Genomic DNA, 19,287 nt, shown 5'->3' with positions numbered 1-19,287 from the left:
GTCAGCTGTCCCCAAAAACGTGATGACATTTATTTTGAACATGCAGGAATGACTGGGGAATTAAACACTGTGCAAAATTCTCTGTGCAGAGGTTCTATTTTTTTAAAAAATGAAAATTAAGAGTTATCCACCACAGTGTAAGTAGGACTCGACCCACCATTGCTGGTTCTGAAGGTGGGGTGGGCCACGAGCCAAGGAATGGGGGCAGCCTCTTCAAGCTGGAAAAGGCAAGGAAGCTCCCCTAGAGTTTCCAGGAGGAATGCAGCCCTGTCAAAAGCCTTGACTTTAGTACAGTGAGACCCGTGTCTGACTTCTGACCTTCAGAACTGTAAGATAACAAATGTATGTTATTGGAAGCCATCAAATCCATGCGACTTTGCTACAGCAGCAATAGGAAACAAACACACCCACTCAGCTGCAACATTTCTCAGTCATTCATCTCTGCCTGTGAATCACAAACTGAAATAAAAAATCAGAAGCAGAAACACAGAGCAGGGAGAGCACGGCAGTAACTGTCCAAGCCTCTAGCCCTAAGTGCACGAAATACACAGACCAGCACCTATCCACAAATTAAAGGAGGGGCCATCCCTCACAAACTGACCCAAAAGAATGAAATCTGGTCTACACACGTCCTTTTATCTTGAAGGGAAAATAACTAGGAAAAGCACAAAAGAGACAGCAGAGGGAAGCAGGTCACAATCAGAAGCAATTTCCGCAGGTATCTGCTAAGCTCCTAAACTAGAAACTGATACTGTAAATACGAAAGGAAAGAATCTTTCACGCCCAAGTTCTTTCGATCACAGTTACACCCAAAAGAAGAGTGAGCTCAGCCTCTGGCAGCAGAATCTTAAATATTAAAACCATGAAGTGAGCTATGACATAATTCCATCTAATTCTTCAACAGAGCCAAGATATTCCCAAGCTATCAACCCCAATGTCCACCTCCTTGGTGTCCTCCCCTCAGTGTATCACAGCAACCCCCCGTACTATCCTCCCTCCTATTTGCATCCTAAGCCCCTTTGAGGGGCACCTGGGTGGCTCCGTCTGTTGAGCATCTGACTTGATTTCGGCTCAGGTCATGATCTCGCAATTTGTGAATTGGAGCCTCACATCAGGCTCTGCAAGGTCAGCAAAGAGCCTGCTTGGGATTCTTTTCTTCCCTCTCTCTGACTCTCTTTCTCTCTCTCCCTCTCTCTCAAAATAAATAAACCCCTTTGAAAGATTAACTTCTTGGGATCATGAAATGCCACACCACAAAACCTCCCAAAGGTCATCCACTGCCTTTAAAGTCAGGCACTTCTATATGTTACAGGATGAAGGAACCTGCTTACCATGGCATATGTTATTCCAAATGGCATCCTCTTTCATAACGGCTTCAGAGTTTCCTCCCCAGCCCTATACGCCCCCCCATCTTCTGAATTCACATGATATTTTGTTCCTTAATTGAAACAAAACACTTGGGAAGGTGGGGAGTTAATAATATTATAGACACATATATGCACCCATGTTGATCTGCACCCTCCATGAGATTCTTTTTTTTTTTTTTTCTAAGTAGGCTCCCACCCAACATGGAGCTTAAACTCATGACCCTGAGATTGAGAGTCACATGCTCTACAGACTGAGCCAGCCAGGCACCCTACCTCATGAGATTCTTTTTTCTTTTTTTATTTTAATGTCTATTTATTTTTGAGAGAGAGAGAGAGAGAGAGAGAGAGAGCAGGGGAGGGGCAGAGAGAGAGGGAGACACAGAATCCGAAGCAGGCTCCAGGCTGTGAGCTGTCAGCACAGAGCCCGATGCAGGGCTTGAACTCATGAACTGTGAGATCATGACCTGAGCCAAGTCAGATGCTTAACCAACTGGACCACCCAGGTGCCCCCTGAGATTTTTTTTTAAGATTTTTTTTCCAATTTTTTTAAATTGTTTTTACATTTATTCATTTTTGACAGACAGAGAGAGACAGGGTGAGCAGGGGAGGGGCAGAGAGAGAGGGAGACACAGAATCTGAAGCAGGTTCCAGGCTCTGAGCTGTCAGCACTGAGCCCGATGCAGGGCTCGAACCCACGAACCATGGGATCATGACCTGAGCCGAAGTCAGACGCTTAACCGACTGAGCCACCCAGGCGCCCTGAGATTCTTAATTTCAAGAAGGAAGAAACTGTGTTATTCCCTGGCCTCTCTCACAGAGTTCCTTATATGCCATAAATATACAATAAATAGTCACTGAATTACCAAAGAAATAACCTGATGTAGCCTTAGGAAAAAGAGAAAAATCCTGATCATTCAGAAGAAGTTAAATTAGAGCCATGTGAGAAAACTTCTTCAACAGGGATAATTCAATTCCAATAAAATTATAATGGTTTAGAGGATTTTGTTTGTTTTTTAATTTTTTCTTTAATGGTTATTTATTTTTTAGGGAGAAAGAGAGAAAGAGAGAGAGAGCACATGCGCGCACATGCAAGAGAGAGCGGGGAGAGGGGCAGAGAGAAAGGGAGGCACAGAATCTGAAGCAGGTTCCCAGCTCCAAGCTGTCATCACAGAGCCCAACGCGGGGCTTGAACTCACGAACTGTGAGATCATGACCTGAGCCTAAGTCAGATGCTCAACCGACTGAGCCACCCAGGCGCCCCAGAGAATTTCGTTTTTGTTTGTTTGCTTTCAGCAGGGAAAAATTCTAATGGGAACTAAGTGAGTAGTTTGTATCTCCACCCATCTGCAATTATTCCTACCACACAAATTCCTACCGGTTGACTTAGGGCCTAGAAGCTGTCCTGGAAGAAGAGATTTAAGATCCAGCTGGAAAGCAAGCAAGTAATAACAGAGGAAGGAACAGGACCCAACCAGGCCCAGTCATCCCTCCACCATCTTACACCACGCCAGTCCCAGAAAAACCAGGCTCCCAGCGTGTCGCTTTCAAATTAATCTACCCTTAGGGTATCAAAGTTACAGCCACTAGGTCTTGTGACAATTCATCATACAAATGGACGTATGTTAATAAAGATATGACTAAGAACCAGGGGCAACTCCTTCTCCAAGTAGGGAGAGTAAAGATGACAGACTAGAAGAAAGTCTTTTTGTCACTTCTAACTCAAAACCCTAGAAAATACATAGAAAAAAAAAATATGCACAAAGTACAGTTCTATAAGACACTGTGTCATTTGGGGGCGTCTCGCTATTTTCAAATGCAAGTACCACTGACCACTGTATTTTCATCAGTGGTTATGTGTGACTCTTAAATGCTTTTGAAAACAATAAAATTCAAACTGCTAAGTACTAAGAAACTTGATTCAAAATCACATTTCAAATAGCAGACCAGTAGGATACAAAATTTAAAAATCAACAATTAACAAAGTAGTTGCGCCTACAACTAATTCTTTGCCACATTTCTTGGCACAAGAGACTCATTCTGAACAACCTGGTCCACACTAGGTCCTCAGGACACCTTTATTCTAAAGCGTTTTTCCCAGCGCAACTCAGGCTCCCAGGTCATCTATTCTGACACATCACTTGATGTACTTGATACCAATTTTCACATCGTGTGAAGAACAGTGTTTCCTCGCTTTGTTTTTCTCTGCCTTGTTTCAAAAACTATCCAGGTGTTAATGCAGACCTTTTGACCACATCTTGGCAAAGTTTAATTTGAACGGGCAGGTTCTCATGACCTTCAAGTCTGTGTTCAACAATGAAATCACTTGGCTTTATATCCTATTCAGTTATTAATCACAAACAACAAAGGAAGAACTTTCCACAGAAAACGAGAAACCTTTGTTGGCCAACATTCACTTTGGCTCATTCTGGGTTACATTCACATACAGCTAAGGTCATTAAAGACCATGTAATGACATTGGCTTTTTAGAAACTACATTCAATATTTTGCTGGCAAGGAAACAAAACAGCTATGTGACTTTAAGACAAGTGCTCCTGGAAGTCTGCTCTCTGAAAAGAGGGCACCAAAGGAAAGCAGCTGGATGATGGGGCAGGTGTCAGGGTGTGGGACAGGTCAGGGAGACAGATGCCCATGCAGTATGCTGATCAATTACCCTCCCTGGGAGGGCTCTTTGAGGAAAGGCCTGAGAGAGAAACTTCTACCTCAGTGTGGGGTGCCCACATAGGACCTCAGCATTCTGACTCCACCCACATAAAAGTTAGCTCTTATATTCTAGCCATATTTGACGTTTTACAAATCAGCTTGAATGAGCTGATCTTTGTTAATTAACAAAGAAAATATTTACAACTCTATTTATTTTACTAATTTTCTTGGTTTCCTATTTTTACTACTATTATTAACTTGGCCTTTGTTTCTATATTACATTTGAGTAAGGAAGTGGCAGCATCAGGACAGAAATCCCTAGAATCAACCAACCTGCGCCTCTAACATTAAAGGCACTACCCTCAGTGGCCCTGCAAAGCCCCTTTCAGCATCCAGAAATAGACCCATCAAGGTCGTCTTCCCTCAACTCCTGAATGCTTTTCACTCAAACAGCCCCCTGGACTAAGCCTGCAATTGAAACTAATAATGCCCTGCCTGCCAAACTAGCAGAACTGCAAGCCAAAAAATTTCCCAAAGCATTAACAGTATCTCAAAAACAAGGACAAAACTAGGAAAGTAGAAGGCGAGGATTCTTTTTTCTTCCTAACATCAGTCAGTCTCCATGTGGAGAAGACACAGACTGAAAAACCAGGCTTTCTGAAACTCAGCAAGCCCGAGTCAGTCCGTGGTGTGGAGGAAGTGGGCGGAAAGTCACATTAGGTGGGGACACTGAAAGCCTTCCTGCTGTGGCTTCAATCCCATCACACAGTCCAGCGACTCTTTCTCCAAACTCCCTGGGCAGCAGCATCACTAGAATATTGACGTGTTCAAGTTGTCTCTTGAAGCAGTGAAACTAAACTCATCTCCTTTCTACACAGACAGGCCTTCAAAAGATTTCGGCTCTCCTGGTCTGACTTTTCTTCTTGCATCGCTGCATCAAGGTCAAACAGAAGGGCCAAGATCAGGGGAAAAGTTGGTTAACATCACGTGTAGGTACGAGCGACCCGGATACCAACCCCCTGCACAGTCCAAAATCCACAGGCAACTTCTGACTCCCCAAAAACTGAACTACTAACAGCCAACTGTTGACTGGAAGCCTCACCAATAACATCAACAATCAACACAGTCTTATATACTGTATTCTTACAATAGAGTAAGCTCAAGAAAAGAAAATGTTTAGAAAATCATAAGGAAGAGAAAATACATTTAGAATACTGTACTGTATTTACCGGGAAATAATCTGCATATTAAGTGAACCCACGCAGTTCAAATCTGTGCTATTCAAGGTCAACTGTAGTTTATTTTGGAGGTGATCCCAAAATACACTGGGTGGGGAATGAAGAAGTGAGACAGGGAAGGAAAAGTAGCTAATAAAAGGGTCATTTTTAAGCAAGTTACCACTGAATCATAATCCAAGTAGGAACTCTGAGAACCTCAGGGTACAATGCTCGTCTCAAAGGTAGCTCACCTGAGATGCAAAAAGGGATTTATACCAGAGCAGTCACTGGCTGTTGGCTGCTGACAGCTGGCACTTCCTGCCAGCCCTGGGTGTGAGCTCTTCCAGCCAGAGAATGCCCTCGGGCAAAGGAATGCAAGTGCCAGCAGGTGGAAGGCCCCAGGCCCCAGGTGGGTGGGGCAGCGACAGCCTCTGCCACAGCGAGGACTGGGATGAGTTCCAAAAGGGTACACCTATGGCAACCACATTAGTGGGGCGACACATACCGCAGAATACAAAGCTAATCCTCCACAAAATGATCCTCCCAAAAAGAGGATGTCACCTAATACTTAAATCCTGAAAGTTCTAACATTATGGGACATTGTCAATTATCATGTCTTAATCTGAAATCACAAAGGACTGTAAGGGTAAAACACAACAACCTGAAAGGAACTTGACAATGTACAACTTGGATGCTATCAAAGGTCAAGCAAAGAAATATACTACAGACTTGGTTATTGAGGGTATGACTTTTTCAACCTCAAGTGGTGGAAGGTAAAGCAACTCAAAAAAAGGTGAGGGAGGCTGGGGGGAGGGAGGCTGAAGGGAAGGAGATTGGGGGAAAGGGAGACTTGGGGGAGGGAGACTCGGGGGAGGGAGGCTGGGGGGAGGGAGACTTGGGGCTGGGAGGCTGGGGGGAGGGCTAAATCAACAAAAGCCACTACCAAAGCCTTCAGATGGGGCAATACAAGTAAAGAAACATAGAAAATGCTCGTGTTGACTAGTAATTACAGAAACTGAAAATAAAACAATATGGGGATTCACAAGTAAACAATGGCTGGATCCCAAAGTGACTGCCATATTTCTATACAACTGATGGCATTAAACTAATACAATCCTTCTAGAAAGCATTTAGTAATATATGTCAGAAACCCTAATATTAAACCCCTTGTCTCAGAAATTCTATTTCTAGGAACTTATCAGAAATAAGTAACTGAAACAAAGAATGATACCAAGAGCAATCAGAGTAACAGCAAATATTTGTGCAGCACTCGCTAGAGCAATGCCAGGCCGTCCTAAGTGCTTTACACCAGGAGGTCTCAACTGGGAATTATCTTGTGCCCTAGGAGACACGTGACACTGTCGGGAGACATTTTGGTTTATCATAACTGGCGGATAGAGGCCAGGGATGCTGTGAAACATGGACACTGCACAGGACAGCTCCCACAGCAAAGATTTATTTGGACCCAAATGGTAAGAGTTCTGTGCCTAAGAAACTGTTCTGTACCTATTTGCTTTTATAATCCTCATGACAACCTTATGATATTTTCATGACATCCATTTTACAGATCCATAAAGATAACTTTCTCTGTGTTATTATCCATAATGTTGAAAAAACTAGGAATAAACTAAATACCAAAAAACAGGGAGAGAGCTAAATAAATTATAGTAGAACTATCTAATAGAAGCATGAAAAATATCTATGAAATAACATAAAACTAAGATACCAGAATAAAAAATTAGGAGTATTACGTAATTACAATTATTTTAAGGTATATATTACAAATATAGAGACTAAACGGGAAGATGAGATATTAAAGTTACTACTGTGTTGACATGGTAGAAATAGGAATGAATGTTTTCCTTTTTCCTAACATTCTTTGATATTACTCTAATTTTTAAAAGAAAAACAACACTCAACAGTAGAGATAAAGAATGATTTTTTTATGAAATAAGGAATACCTTATTTCATTTTATTTGTTTAAGATTTTACTTTTAAGAAATCCCTACACCCAATATGGGGATTGAACCTATAACCCTCAGATCAAGAGCTGCATGCTTTACTGACTGAACCAGCCAGGTGCCCCAGGAATACCTTATTTTAACAACACAAGAGTTACCAAGCTAAGAAAACAGTTACTATCAAGAAATTAGGAAGGAGGATTTTCATGGAACAGCAACAAAAGTTCGTGTTTTAAATTCTGAAGTTATAATCGACTATTCAGTGTAAGAATGAATAATCTAGATTTTTATACCTACCACTCTTTCAGTTATTTTATGGCTTACCATCACCTAAAAAGAGCTCAAAAAAGAATCAAACTTTAATTCAGCTAAGTCTGATTCATTTTGGCAGCTCTACCACATAGGGTAATTTCCAGTATTTTTAATATATTAACAATTGTAGCAATGTTAGTAGTAACATTGTTGTTCCTATTTTTAACAACATGCATTAAATGCCTCCTACATAGGATAACTGTGTAATCTAATTCCACAAGATCCATAAGAGGTAAATACTTTCATGATCCCCATTTTTCAGCAGAGGTCAAAACACTTACAATCAAGCAACCTGTCAAGGACTCACAGAGTTGGTAAATGGAAGTCCCTGAACTGACTGACACTCAAGGCAGTCTGACTCCAAAGTTCCAACGTGCTTGGGGACAAGATAGGAGTGAAGGAAAGACAGGCTCTACCCCCTCTCCACTTCCTAAAGCAATGGACTGATTATAGCTGATACATGTGAAACCTACCCTCTGAAGACAAGTAATTGTCTGAGTAGACCTAACAATGATTTAGCCAACAGGATGTCATATCTTAAAGAATTTTTAATTAGTACAATTATCTTTTATCTCATAGTTAGATATTCTTTAAATTATTTTTATAATAATCAATGGATATTGATGAATAAATGTTTGCCAGAACTGCTGAGCAGATTCAAAGCAGAAAAAAATAAGGTTGTCAGAGTTTCCGCAGGAAGCCTCACGATCCATGATTCTAACGTGGGGGGCGGGGGGGAAGGATTTGCGTTGATCTTCATGTCCCAGTGGATATTCAGTTCTCATGGATTTGGGGATTAAAAAAATAAGTCTATATCCTGTCAATAGGAAAACGGATACCTTAGATAAGCCACAGGGGACTGTCTGTTTAAACAACTTAAGCATCTGTTTCCAGAATGCTGAAGAGAAATGGATAGGAAGGTTAAATATAAAATATTATTTGTAGATATTACATTGTTGGGCTTCAATGTCTCTAGTCTAGTCTCACCTACCCAGAGCATACATTATGAAATGAAGTCACTGAAAATGACACTCTGTGATCTACTGAGATCCCTGAAGTGCAGATTAACTTAACAAATAACAGGGATCAGGATACTAATAACATATCATCATGAGGAAATGAGGGGAATTTGGCATAAGCCAAAGTAAAAGGCTCCTCTCCTGGCTGAACTGTTAACAGCTCCAAGTAGGCTGCAGGATGGTGGGAGGAAACTCAGAGGAGTGCTGCTGGTCTCCGATTCCACACCTGGGGGCTGTCCTACCAGTCTCCCATTTCAGGGTGCTGAGATGTCAGGAAGGAAGACAGCAGGTGAGGAAAGCCGAAGACGTCTTCTGTGGAAGAACCCGCATTTCCTCCTGCCATACATACGTGTCTCTGACAAACGTGAGTACATCTTATCATCAAAAATACAGCCTTATTTTTAAGACAAGTGGTGATTTCACTAGAGAAAAGAATCCTGATGTGTCTTTCTTACCTGCATGTTTTTAAATATATCAGAAATAAATAAGTGAAATGAAGGAAGACACCAACAATAATAATAACAGCACATATTCCTGTAGCACTTACAGGAGCAGGACAGGCTGCTCTAAATGCTTTCCATCAGGGGCTTCTGACCCGGAGTGATCTTGTGAGACATTTGGTGATGACAAAAGACATTTTTAGGGCATTTTAGATAGTAGTAGGAACTGAGAGACCTATTTACCAGCCATCAACCATTCTGATTATTTGGACATCTATCTGATCGGTTCGGGCCCACCCTACCATTCATCAAATATTTTGAATAGTAACTCTGTCTGAATACACTATAAATAGATAAAACAAATATCCTATCTAACAAAACCTGAGGTGTCAAAAAATATTTTTATTAATATGGAGTACTTTCAGATATATGAACCAAATGTAGCCTTTCAAAATAACTTTCCCCTCTTCTAGATCCTGGAAGACCAATGACACCTGAAAACACCTGTTTCAGAATCTATCACAGGAATCGGCCCCCTCTTGCTTTATGAACATACTTGCAACTGTGACGGCAGGTAAGAATTCAAACGCAGAACCTCAAGCAAGAAAGACTTGGTACGTGTAATAAACATTATTTTATCTCCTAATCTACAAACTTTTAATAATAAGTCTTATGGAGGCCTTTAATTAATGATATTACTATGGGGTGTCTGGATGTCTCGCTCAGTTAAGCATCCTATTCTTTTTTTTAAGTTTTTTTTAATGTTTATTTATTTTTGACAGAGCATGAGCAGGGGAGGGGCAGAGAGAGAGGGAGACACAGAATCTGAAGCAGGCTCCAGGCTCTGAGCTGTCAGCACAGAGCCTGACATGGGGCTCAAACTCACAGACTGTGAGATCATGACCTGAGCTGAAGTCAGATGCTTAACCGACTGAGCCACCCAGGTTCCCCTAAGCATCTTATTCTTGATCTCAGCTCAGGTCTTGATCTCAGGATTGTGAGTTCAAGCCCATGGTGGGCTGTGTGCTGGGCATGAAGCCTACTTTAAAAAATGATATTACTACTACTAATAATAATGGATCCATATTGGTCCATTAATTGTGACACAGTGAATGTAACATAGTAACATAAGATGTCAATCAGGGAGGAAAGAAGAAACTGGGTGAGGGATGTACAGGAACTTCCCATACCTTTGCATTCACATTACTATCAATGTAAAACCAGCCTAAAATAAAAGCTTATTTCAAACAAGGTAAAAATAAAACAATCACATACAGGATATTTTCTTGGGCAAGAAAAGAAAAGCTAATTCTGGTACATCCACAGTACATTTTCAGTTTCATGTTTCTGTGGATTTACAAAACGATCAAGAAAAACGGTTCAGGGGCGCCTAGGTGGCGCAGTCGGTTAAGCGTCCGACTTCAGCCAGGTCACGATCTCGCGGTCCGTGAGTTCGAGCCCCGCGTCGGGCTCTGGGCTGATGGCTCAGAGCCTGGAGCCTGTTTCCGATTCTGTGTCTCCCTCTCTCTCTGCCCCTCCCCCGTTCATGCTCTGTCTCTCTCTGTCCCAAAAATAAATAAAAACATTGAAAAAAAAATTAAAAAAAAAAAAAGAAAAACGGTTCAGAATCACTGGCGTGGCTTTGACTGTGCTGCTGGATTCCACATGTGCACCTGCTTTCCATACATTTCTCAATGGAATTCTATCTCATTCACTGAACAACAACAATAACGAAAAATGCCTGAGCCACAAAAATGTGCCAGGAGCTGGGCTAGGTCTGAGGATTCAAACACAAAGAAGCAGAGAGCCCATCTTCAAGGTCATCCCCAAAGCTGAGGTTCTCAAGCATGCACAGTGACCACTTGGAGAGATTATTAAAACACAGGTTTCAAGGTCACACCCTGTAAGAGAGAGGCCAGGCCACACTTTCAAAAACACTGACCTATGAAATCTTTCATAAATGTTGTGACAGAGGACCACATCTAGGAATCACTGAATTTGAGCCCAGGAGGGAAGGTGTAGGAGCAGAGGAGAGGGGCACCCAACCCATACGTGAAGGTCAGAAAGGAATTCCTGGAAAAGAAGTGCACTGTTGATCATTTAAGAGCAGAATAAGTCTTGAGGACGCAGCCTGCCTTCCACACAGTACTGAGGAACATTTACAGTGCTTCTGAAAGTCACTGAATGCTGGCCACAAAGTACCAACCCCCAGCAGCTGCAAACCAGCAGTGCCCGTGAGCCTAACCAGCAGGCCACTCCAGAGCTGGAGAAAGGGGCTTTGTGCTCGTTGGGGTCTGACAAAATATGCAAACAGGATTCTAGAGCCCAGGGTTTCTAGCCCAGAAAGCCATATAGTGCCTCCCCTCAGTTGTGCAGCCATTTCACAGGAAAAGCTTTCTCATGTGTTAATGGTTTTTCACCATTTGGGGTTGCAAAATCTAGCACCATTTTGACCCAAGTTGTTAGGCTTTGAGGCTACTTTGCACTGCTCTGTACTTTTTTTTTTTGTCTCCTATATGTATAATCAGCACATCTCATTATTGCCAACGTGTTAATATTTAGCAGCACTCGAGCCCACTACCCTTCTGATTTGTATCTAGAAACTGAATACCTAAACGTGAATTAAGAAAACAGTCACTAACGGAGGGCCTAATGTGCTTCACAGATGTCCCTGACTGCACACTCCAAGGAACAAATGGCCATTGTCATCTCTGTACAGTCTGCATGGTATCTACAGAGGTCCTGGCCTACCAGTGAGGAGAATCATTAAGTTTAAAAACAGATTTAAAACAACAGGATCTATAGCAGGACCCAGAAAACAGCAGATCTGAATAAATGTTCTCTGAATCTTTTATTTGGGGGCTGCTTTTTTTCTCCCTTCTAATTCTTAGATGTGTGGCTTACTTGACGTTAACAGAAAAGTAAGCACTATGTACCACTTGATTTAAGAAATGTGAATAGATGAGAAATTTTAGAAAATTATAGAGAAATCGATGCTTACTTTCTTCCTAATACAAACCCAGTATGATAAGAATTGTTCATCATAAAACTCCAGGCACGTATTACTTGCTAGAGACTTCCAAGTTATGGGAGGTAAATGCCATATTCTTTATTTCAGTATCAAGAGGTAGGTATGCCTTCAACGCCATTTATTTTTATTTAGGTTTTATTACTCGGAGAAATTTTGCAGCATGAGGTCCAGCAACAAATTCCGTGAATACACAGAATACAATCTCAAAGACTTTTGTTTCGTAATAGTACACAGTTTGTTGAGCCACAAAATAACTTCTCATCATAAAACATAAGAGTCTCCTTGTAACCGCAGAAGAAATTAGGTAGGAAGGAGGTGGATAGGTAAGAAGGATCCAATGGAACTTGAGAACTATTTTCTCAGCCTACTTGCAAAATATCCATAACCTCCCAGCTTAGAATCCATCACTATGAAGTAAAACATGATTTTTTAAAATGTTTATTTATTTATTTTGAGACAGAGAATGCACACTCAAGCAAGCAGGGGAGAGACAGACAGAAAGGGAGAAAGAATCCCAAGCAGACTCCATGCTGTCAACACAGAACCCAATGTGGGGCTTGAACCCACGAAACGCAAGATCACGTCCTGAGCCGAAAATTCAAGAGTCGGAAGTCCAACAGACTGAGCCACCCAGTCACCCCAACTTTGCATATGAGCAAAGACAGAATGGAATAATTGTCTTAAAGAATTTGTATCAGCAGACATAAAATATAATAAGTATTTTCTTTTCATGGTGTCTTTCTCTTCTATTTCCAAATGTCCCATAAGTAACTGCCACACACACACACACACACACACACACACACACGCATGCACACGCACGCACACACACTATGCTTTTCCTTTTCCTGCTGTAACACTAGTTATTCAGAGTTACCCATTAAATATTTATTAACAACTAACAGTTCTCAGAGTATTGCCAGATACCAGATTGCATGAGTAGGTTGGAGTTATCTAAAGAGAAAGTGAACCTGTTGGGAAAATAAATTTCTTCTGTCAAACACAATCCAGGAGCTACTAACACCAGAAAAGGAGCAGGCTAAATCAGAAGCTAAAGCCACAGGATCCGAGAGTAGAGCAAGAAAACAGGTCGGGTCAAAGCCAGAAGACTCGCTCTGGCGGCAGGTTTTAGCTAGGGGCTGGCTGGGCCAGGAGAAAAGGGTCAGTGCTGCTGTGACAGGAGGAGCTGAATCTCAGAGGACCAAGAGGATTGCTATCTGATAAGGTATCTCCATTGATGATATGCATGTGACCTGGAAGAATTTGTGCGAGATGCCTATCTCACAACCTCTGTGCATTCCAGCCTCTGGCAGTATCTGGATCAGTGGCATTAAACTGAAATCTATCAGGTTTCCAGACCATTATGACGGTTCTCCTCTATTTGGAGAAATAGTCCTCTCTGCAGACTAAATAAAGCTTTTTATATAAGGCACCAAAAGGCAAATAGGTCGTAAAGCACAGAACCATATGGGAACCTGTGTGCCCTTTTCCTTTGCTTGTCTTGCTTGCTTGCAAACAATAAAAACCTTTCTGAATAAATGAAAGTGAACTTTGAAACCAGCAAAACATTTCGGGCACCCTGCCACAAAGATATTCTCCAGGCAACTGCAGGCCATTTGCTGTCATGTACAGCTCTGTTTTCTTGCCATGTACTGGGTCTGCGGTTAGAGTCCAGCAGAGAATTACAGCCCTGATGCTTTGACGTGAAAAATTACTAACAGATCTAGATCGAAGGATGAGGACGAACTGGTCAATTTTCAGTACGATGATGCGCATGGGGCCTAATTTAAACTAGTATCTTATCTTTATCTAACATCTAAGCTGTATTCATTTTTTCCTAGATTAACTTGAAAGGCTCTACTAACAAATACCGCCACCATTTACTATAATCCTTCCTGCAATTTGCCAAAGAATGTGCAAGAGAGTTTGCATATGTACACCTTTAAAGACTCACAACAGTCCCTTTATTACCATTTTGCAAGCAAGGAAACTGAGGCCCGATGCAGGGTGGCTGGATTCAACTGTAAGTCTAGCTACACAGCGTGTCCCCATTAAGTGTATCATGCTCCACAACTTACATGGAAAAAGGGCATTCTGTGAATACCTCTGGGCCCTACCATCCCTATGAGAATAATTCATGGGTATAGAAAAATGTAATAAAATAGTGAGGGCACCTAAATAATCACCAGCCTCAGCAGAGTCCGGGATGATGACAGCGGCCACACCAGTCAAAAGAAAAAGAGAAAATACAGAATCCAAATCCAAAGACTCGAAACTATCCCAGAAATCCAGAAATCACTTGTGTCTTTTAAATCGGAAGTTAACCGTCTTTAAATGCAAAAGAAATTCACATAAGTCATTTAAAATCTGCAATTTTGTAGGAATTTCCCTTAGAATCAGGAAGAGTTTGAAGTCAGAGATGCAGACAACAGAAAAAGGGGGAGGGCCCAATGTATGAAAAGGCAATTTATTGAAGAATTTTTCCAAAGGGCCATTAAACATATGCAGAGAAGTTCAATTTCACAAAAAAAAAAAGAAAAGAAAAGAAAAGAAAAGAAAAGAAAAGAAAAGAAAAGAAAAGAAAAAGAAAAAGAAAGGCAAGTCCAAACATTTATACACTACTTTTTATCTCTCTACACTTCGTGGATAGCAACTTCACAGAAAACACTTACCTGCCCCCCAGCAATTACACAAATGAACTAAGATCTATGTACACAGGTCATTATTTCCAATAATTTTTTTAAATGGGATACTACCATCACAGTATGGTTCTGACTTTGGTTCAGAAAGACAAGTCATGCTGGTGAAAACCTGGATATAAAGTTGCATATTTGTGTATTCATAGTAAAAGGTATAGCCAAACAAAACCATTAACAATGGTTAACAGACATAAACGGAGGGGAGAGGGAATAATTTTCTACTCTGTATAATGTTTATTCAGCACTGGATTTTTTTAAGAAGGAAGCTGATTACTTAAGGTATTTTTTAAAAGATACTTAAATATATTATTACAAATGAGGTATGGAATCAAAAATTTCTTACAAGAAAATATCTAACTTACCAGCCACCCTCACAGGGAACCACACTTATTTTTGCCCAGTTCACAACCCAAGATTCAATTCTCTGGTTTAGACAGAAAGTATGACCTGTGTTCCCTTAGTCCTAGAATAAAATTTCACTTTGACACAATGGTAGAACTAGGCTATGACTCATCTTCCTCTGCAGAACAATGAAAGTTCTAGTTCAGTGGGAAAAAAACTACTTGAGTTGCCTGCTCACCGAACTGTTCAAATCAAGGTCAAAATACTGGGGCAGGATCAAGCGAGTCGCTGTGCCCAGATCCTATCGAACGCTCCTACCATTCCTCACTCCCAGCAGTCCTTTCAATGGTCCTCCAATCAAATCCTGACTTTGCAAATGGTTAGAAGAGGAAGCACCTGGTGCCCTCTAAGTAAGGGTCAAAGAACCCAACTGTAACACGAAATGGATCCAGGACCCATGTCATGAGCATACCTTTCAAGTAATGCCAAGGGAAAACACAACTAAAAGGATAACAGGGTGTACAGGTTGAACTTAAATATATATATACACATATGTATATATATAATTTTTTAATATTTATTTTTGAGAGAGAGAGAGAGCATGCACACAAGTGGGGGAGAGGCAGAGAGAGAGGAAGAGAGAATCCCAAACAGACTCCATGCTCGATGCAGGGTCCAATCTAATAACCATGAGATCATGACCTGAGCAGAAACCAAGAGTCAGACATTCAACCGACTAAGCCACTCAGGCACCCCTTAAATATATTTTAAGTACCATAATGAACATAACATTTGATTTCCTATTCCTAGACTCTAGGTAGCAGGCAAAGCTACCGTTATCAGATTTTTATAATGTTTACAGAACGTACTCTTTATTTACCTTGAATGTTACCATAGCTTACAAGTGCTTTGAAACAGCCCCTGGGAAATCCCACTGGTTGGCAGACCCACCTCAGAAGTTCAGTGACTTTTACAGTCAATCATAAGTAAGAGCCAAGTCTACCCCTCAAAGAGCTGTTCAGTACCATGTTAACTCACACATCTCAGTTTCTCCCCAAATTCTTTTGTTTCAAACAAGTCGTTCTGTCTACCCTTCTTCTCCAAATTTAACAATTTTCTCACTCACCTCTGCAAATTATATTCCACCTGGCCCTCCTAACCACCAGTGAATTTTCTTTATACATGTTAAGATCAGCTAAAAATTCACAAGCCCTGAGAAATCTTCCCAGACAAACTCACTGCACTCTGGCGACTCTGAAGTCTGTGCCTTTATTCTGATACAGTCAACTGGTAGGTCAGGAAGTCCATAATATCTGGCAAAGATAAACACACTCCTTCCTCTCAAACCAACCCTTACACAGTTCCTTTCAGAGAACCTCCTGGTAGTGTCCCCAACCAGCCCCACCTCCGCATTCACATACACCTACACCCCAGCTCCTGATAAAATTCTTATTCCAAAGTTCTCAACCTGCCTTGCTTCATGAAGACATGCCAACTGGCAGGCTTGTCTCTTCTGAGAGGGCTGCTCAATGTGTCTGTTCCCCTAGGATCTCTTCCAGGAGCTTCTTCCAGATGACAGCTGATATTCAGGGGAGCCACAGTCTAATATAACATACTCTCCTACATCAGCACTGACCGGAAACGAAGAGATCCAACCCTCTTCCAGCCTTCCTGTTGCTCAGAGAAATTGATTCATTCATTCCACAAGCAGATATTGAGCCTTCCCTGAACGCCAGGCACACAGTTAGGTGCTGGGTACAATGGTGACAAGGTCCTCGTCCTCTTCACAGAGCTTTCGGTCTAGCTGGGAACAAGTAACAGTCCCCTGTGCCTCTCCACCTTGAATCTACAGCAGCATCACTCAGAGACTTTTTGAAAAGCTACGAAGTCAAGGCGTCAGTCTGCTTAAATCAGAATCTCTGATGGTGGGGCTTCAACACTTTGACGACTCTACTGTGGAGCCAGGGTTAAGGATATCTTCACCAACCCATCTAGAAAGGAAACAGCTGACATAGAGTCCTGTCAGCCAACAAGCAAGCAGGAAGGATGGCCAGAAAAGCTGCCTCCCAGCAGCGGCTTCCTGAGCAGGGCAATTTCTAGACATAAATCATCTGTGCATTAGTGGATGCCTACAAATCCTAGAATGGCACCAAAATTTTTTTATTTCACATTTTCAAGACTTTTTTTAAGTTTATTTATTTATTGGGGGGGGAGGGAGAAAGAGAGAGAGCGCGCGCGTGAGCGTGAATGGGGGAGGGGCAGAGAAGGAGAGAGAGAAAATCCCAAGCAGGCTCTACACTCAGCACAGAGCTGGCCCGACTCAGGGCTCAATCTCCCAACCATGAGATCACGACCTGAGCTGAGATCAAAAGCCAGACACTTAACCAACTTAGCCACCCAGGTGCCCCATTTTCAAGACTTTTTTGACTTTGGTCTCCCTCAATTAGGTTATTCTTAACTTGTCATCATTTGTACACAGGCATCAAGATTAAGAAACGGAATTATTTCACAAAAGTATAGGGTTAATATATTTTTTTAAGTTTATTTATGGGGGGGGGGGAGAGCAGAGAGAGAGGGAGAGATAGAGAATCCCAAGCAGGCTCCGTGCTGCCAGTGCTTAGCCCGATGTGGGGTTTGAACCCACAAACCATGAGATCATGACCTGGTCCGGAACCAAGAGTTGGTCACTCAACCAACTCAGCCACCCAGGTACTCCTAGGGTTAATATTTTCATGGTTTTTTTTTTAACTTTTTTTTTTAATGTTTTTATTTATTTTTGAGACAGAGAGAGGCAGAGCATGAGCAGGGCAGGGGCAGAGAGAGAGGGAGACACAGAATCCGAAGCAGGCTCCAGGCTCTGAGCTGTCAGCACAGAGCCCAATGAAGGGCTCGAACTCACGGGCTGTGAGATCATGACCTGAGCCGAAGCCCGACGCTTAACCGACTGAGCCACCCAGGCGCCCCCTAGGGTTAATATTTTAAAATAAAAAGATTCTACATCAAAGAAAGATAGATGACAGGTAAGTAGATAGATAGATAGATAGATAGATAGATAGATAGATAGATAGATAGATAGATAGATATGGATTCAGATTTCAACTTACTCAGTTTCTCCCTGTTGTAGCTCAGTGGTGGCAGGGAGGCAAATACATTGAAGCTCCCCACAGAGGAAAGGGCGGCAATTTCAAAACTAACACTGAGTGGTTAACTTTGAGCAAATATGTATCTAAAATTCACTCCATTTTATACCTTGTTTTTCATTATTCCCTTTAGATTTGGCAACGGTCACTGGCATATCAACTCCATACTGTCAAAAGTTTAATGCAAAACGCTTATGGTTTCATTTACTCCACCTGACTCAAGGTCCATAAACAAAAGATTCATCCCAAAGGTTAATTATGGAGACTGCTCTGAAAGCCAGAAAAGGCCATGTGTTGCAATGAAATATAACATCCATTAAAAAATGTATTTTATTTCTGCAAGATCACTAGAGATCTACCCAGCAGATGTAAGGAAATACTCAGTTCACCAAAAGCCAATGAGAAGAGAGTCTAGGCCTTCGTGGAATTCGAAATCATATGTACATTGGTTTTCTATTTGTATTAAAAGAACATGCCCTGAAATATTTTTTTAAATGATTTCTATTTTCCTAAAGCCTTTGGACTGGTCAGAGGGCAGGGGAGAATGCTATGTAAATGGGCCAGAATTCATATTTAAAGTTGCAGTCTACTCATTTTAAAGTGTCCTTACTATTTAAAGACGTGTTTGTATTTCTCTTGTATCTTTTGATTTCACTACCATACTTGAGACCCTTTGTAGCAAGACAGTAACATGCACACAAGCAGACCACAGAGACTATTAATGCCAGAGAAAGAGGAATAAATCAGAGTCCAAAGAGATCTTTGAAAGGCCACAATGCTGCAATGCTTTCCTATACGTGGTATTTTAATTCTGGTCCCTGAACAGTATTTTAACTTTCTGTCGAGAGCATATGTTTATTTAAATAAGAGAGAAAGGCAATAGCCAAAGAAATGAATTATAGCCCACGGATCTCCTATTACACTTGGCCAAGAAACCAAATTGACAAAGAAAATATGGGCTGCACCAATCATTTTAGTTTAGATGCGCTCCACAGAGAACATGGCTACAAACATTTACCACCTCATTCATATGGAGTTAGGATAAAAAAAAAAAAAAAAAGAGGTAAAGAGTAACTCCAAAGGAAAGAAACACATATA

General features: G+C 41.4%; 1 protein-coding gene and 2 long non-coding RNA genes across 3 annotated transcripts in view; 1 reads left to right on the top strand and 2 right to left on the bottom strand.

The window, feature by feature from the left end:
* Positions 1 to 19,287, bottom strand: part of UTRN (utrophin) — a 469,064-nt gene that overhangs the window by 448,120 nt on the left and 1,657 nt on the right.
* On the bottom strand, positions 2,421 to 17,809 carry LOC147581264 (uncharacterized). Its single transcript, XR_015251609.1, has 2 exons — positions 10,610 to 17,809; positions 2,421 to 10,367 (listed from the first exon to the last, which is right to left on the bottom strand). It is a non-coding gene; the product is annotated as an uncharacterized LOC147581264 (long non-coding RNA).
* Positions 8,694 to 11,825, top strand: LOC147581265 (uncharacterized). Its single transcript, XR_015251608.1, has 3 exons — positions 8,694 to 8,901; positions 9,451 to 9,551; positions 11,643 to 11,825. It is a non-coding gene; the product is annotated as an uncharacterized LOC147581265 (long non-coding RNA).

Source organism: Puma concolor, chromosome B2 (genome assembly GCF_028749965.1).
Source record: "Puma concolor isolate L17-30 chromosome B2, mPumCon1.1.hap2, whole genome shotgun sequence".
In the NCBI taxonomy this organism is placed as follows: Eukaryota; Metazoa; Chordata; class Mammalia; order Carnivora; family Felidae; genus Puma; species Puma concolor.
The sequence above is the reverse complement of the archived record's forward strand: the minus strand, read 5'-3'. Positions and strand labels throughout refer to the sequence as shown.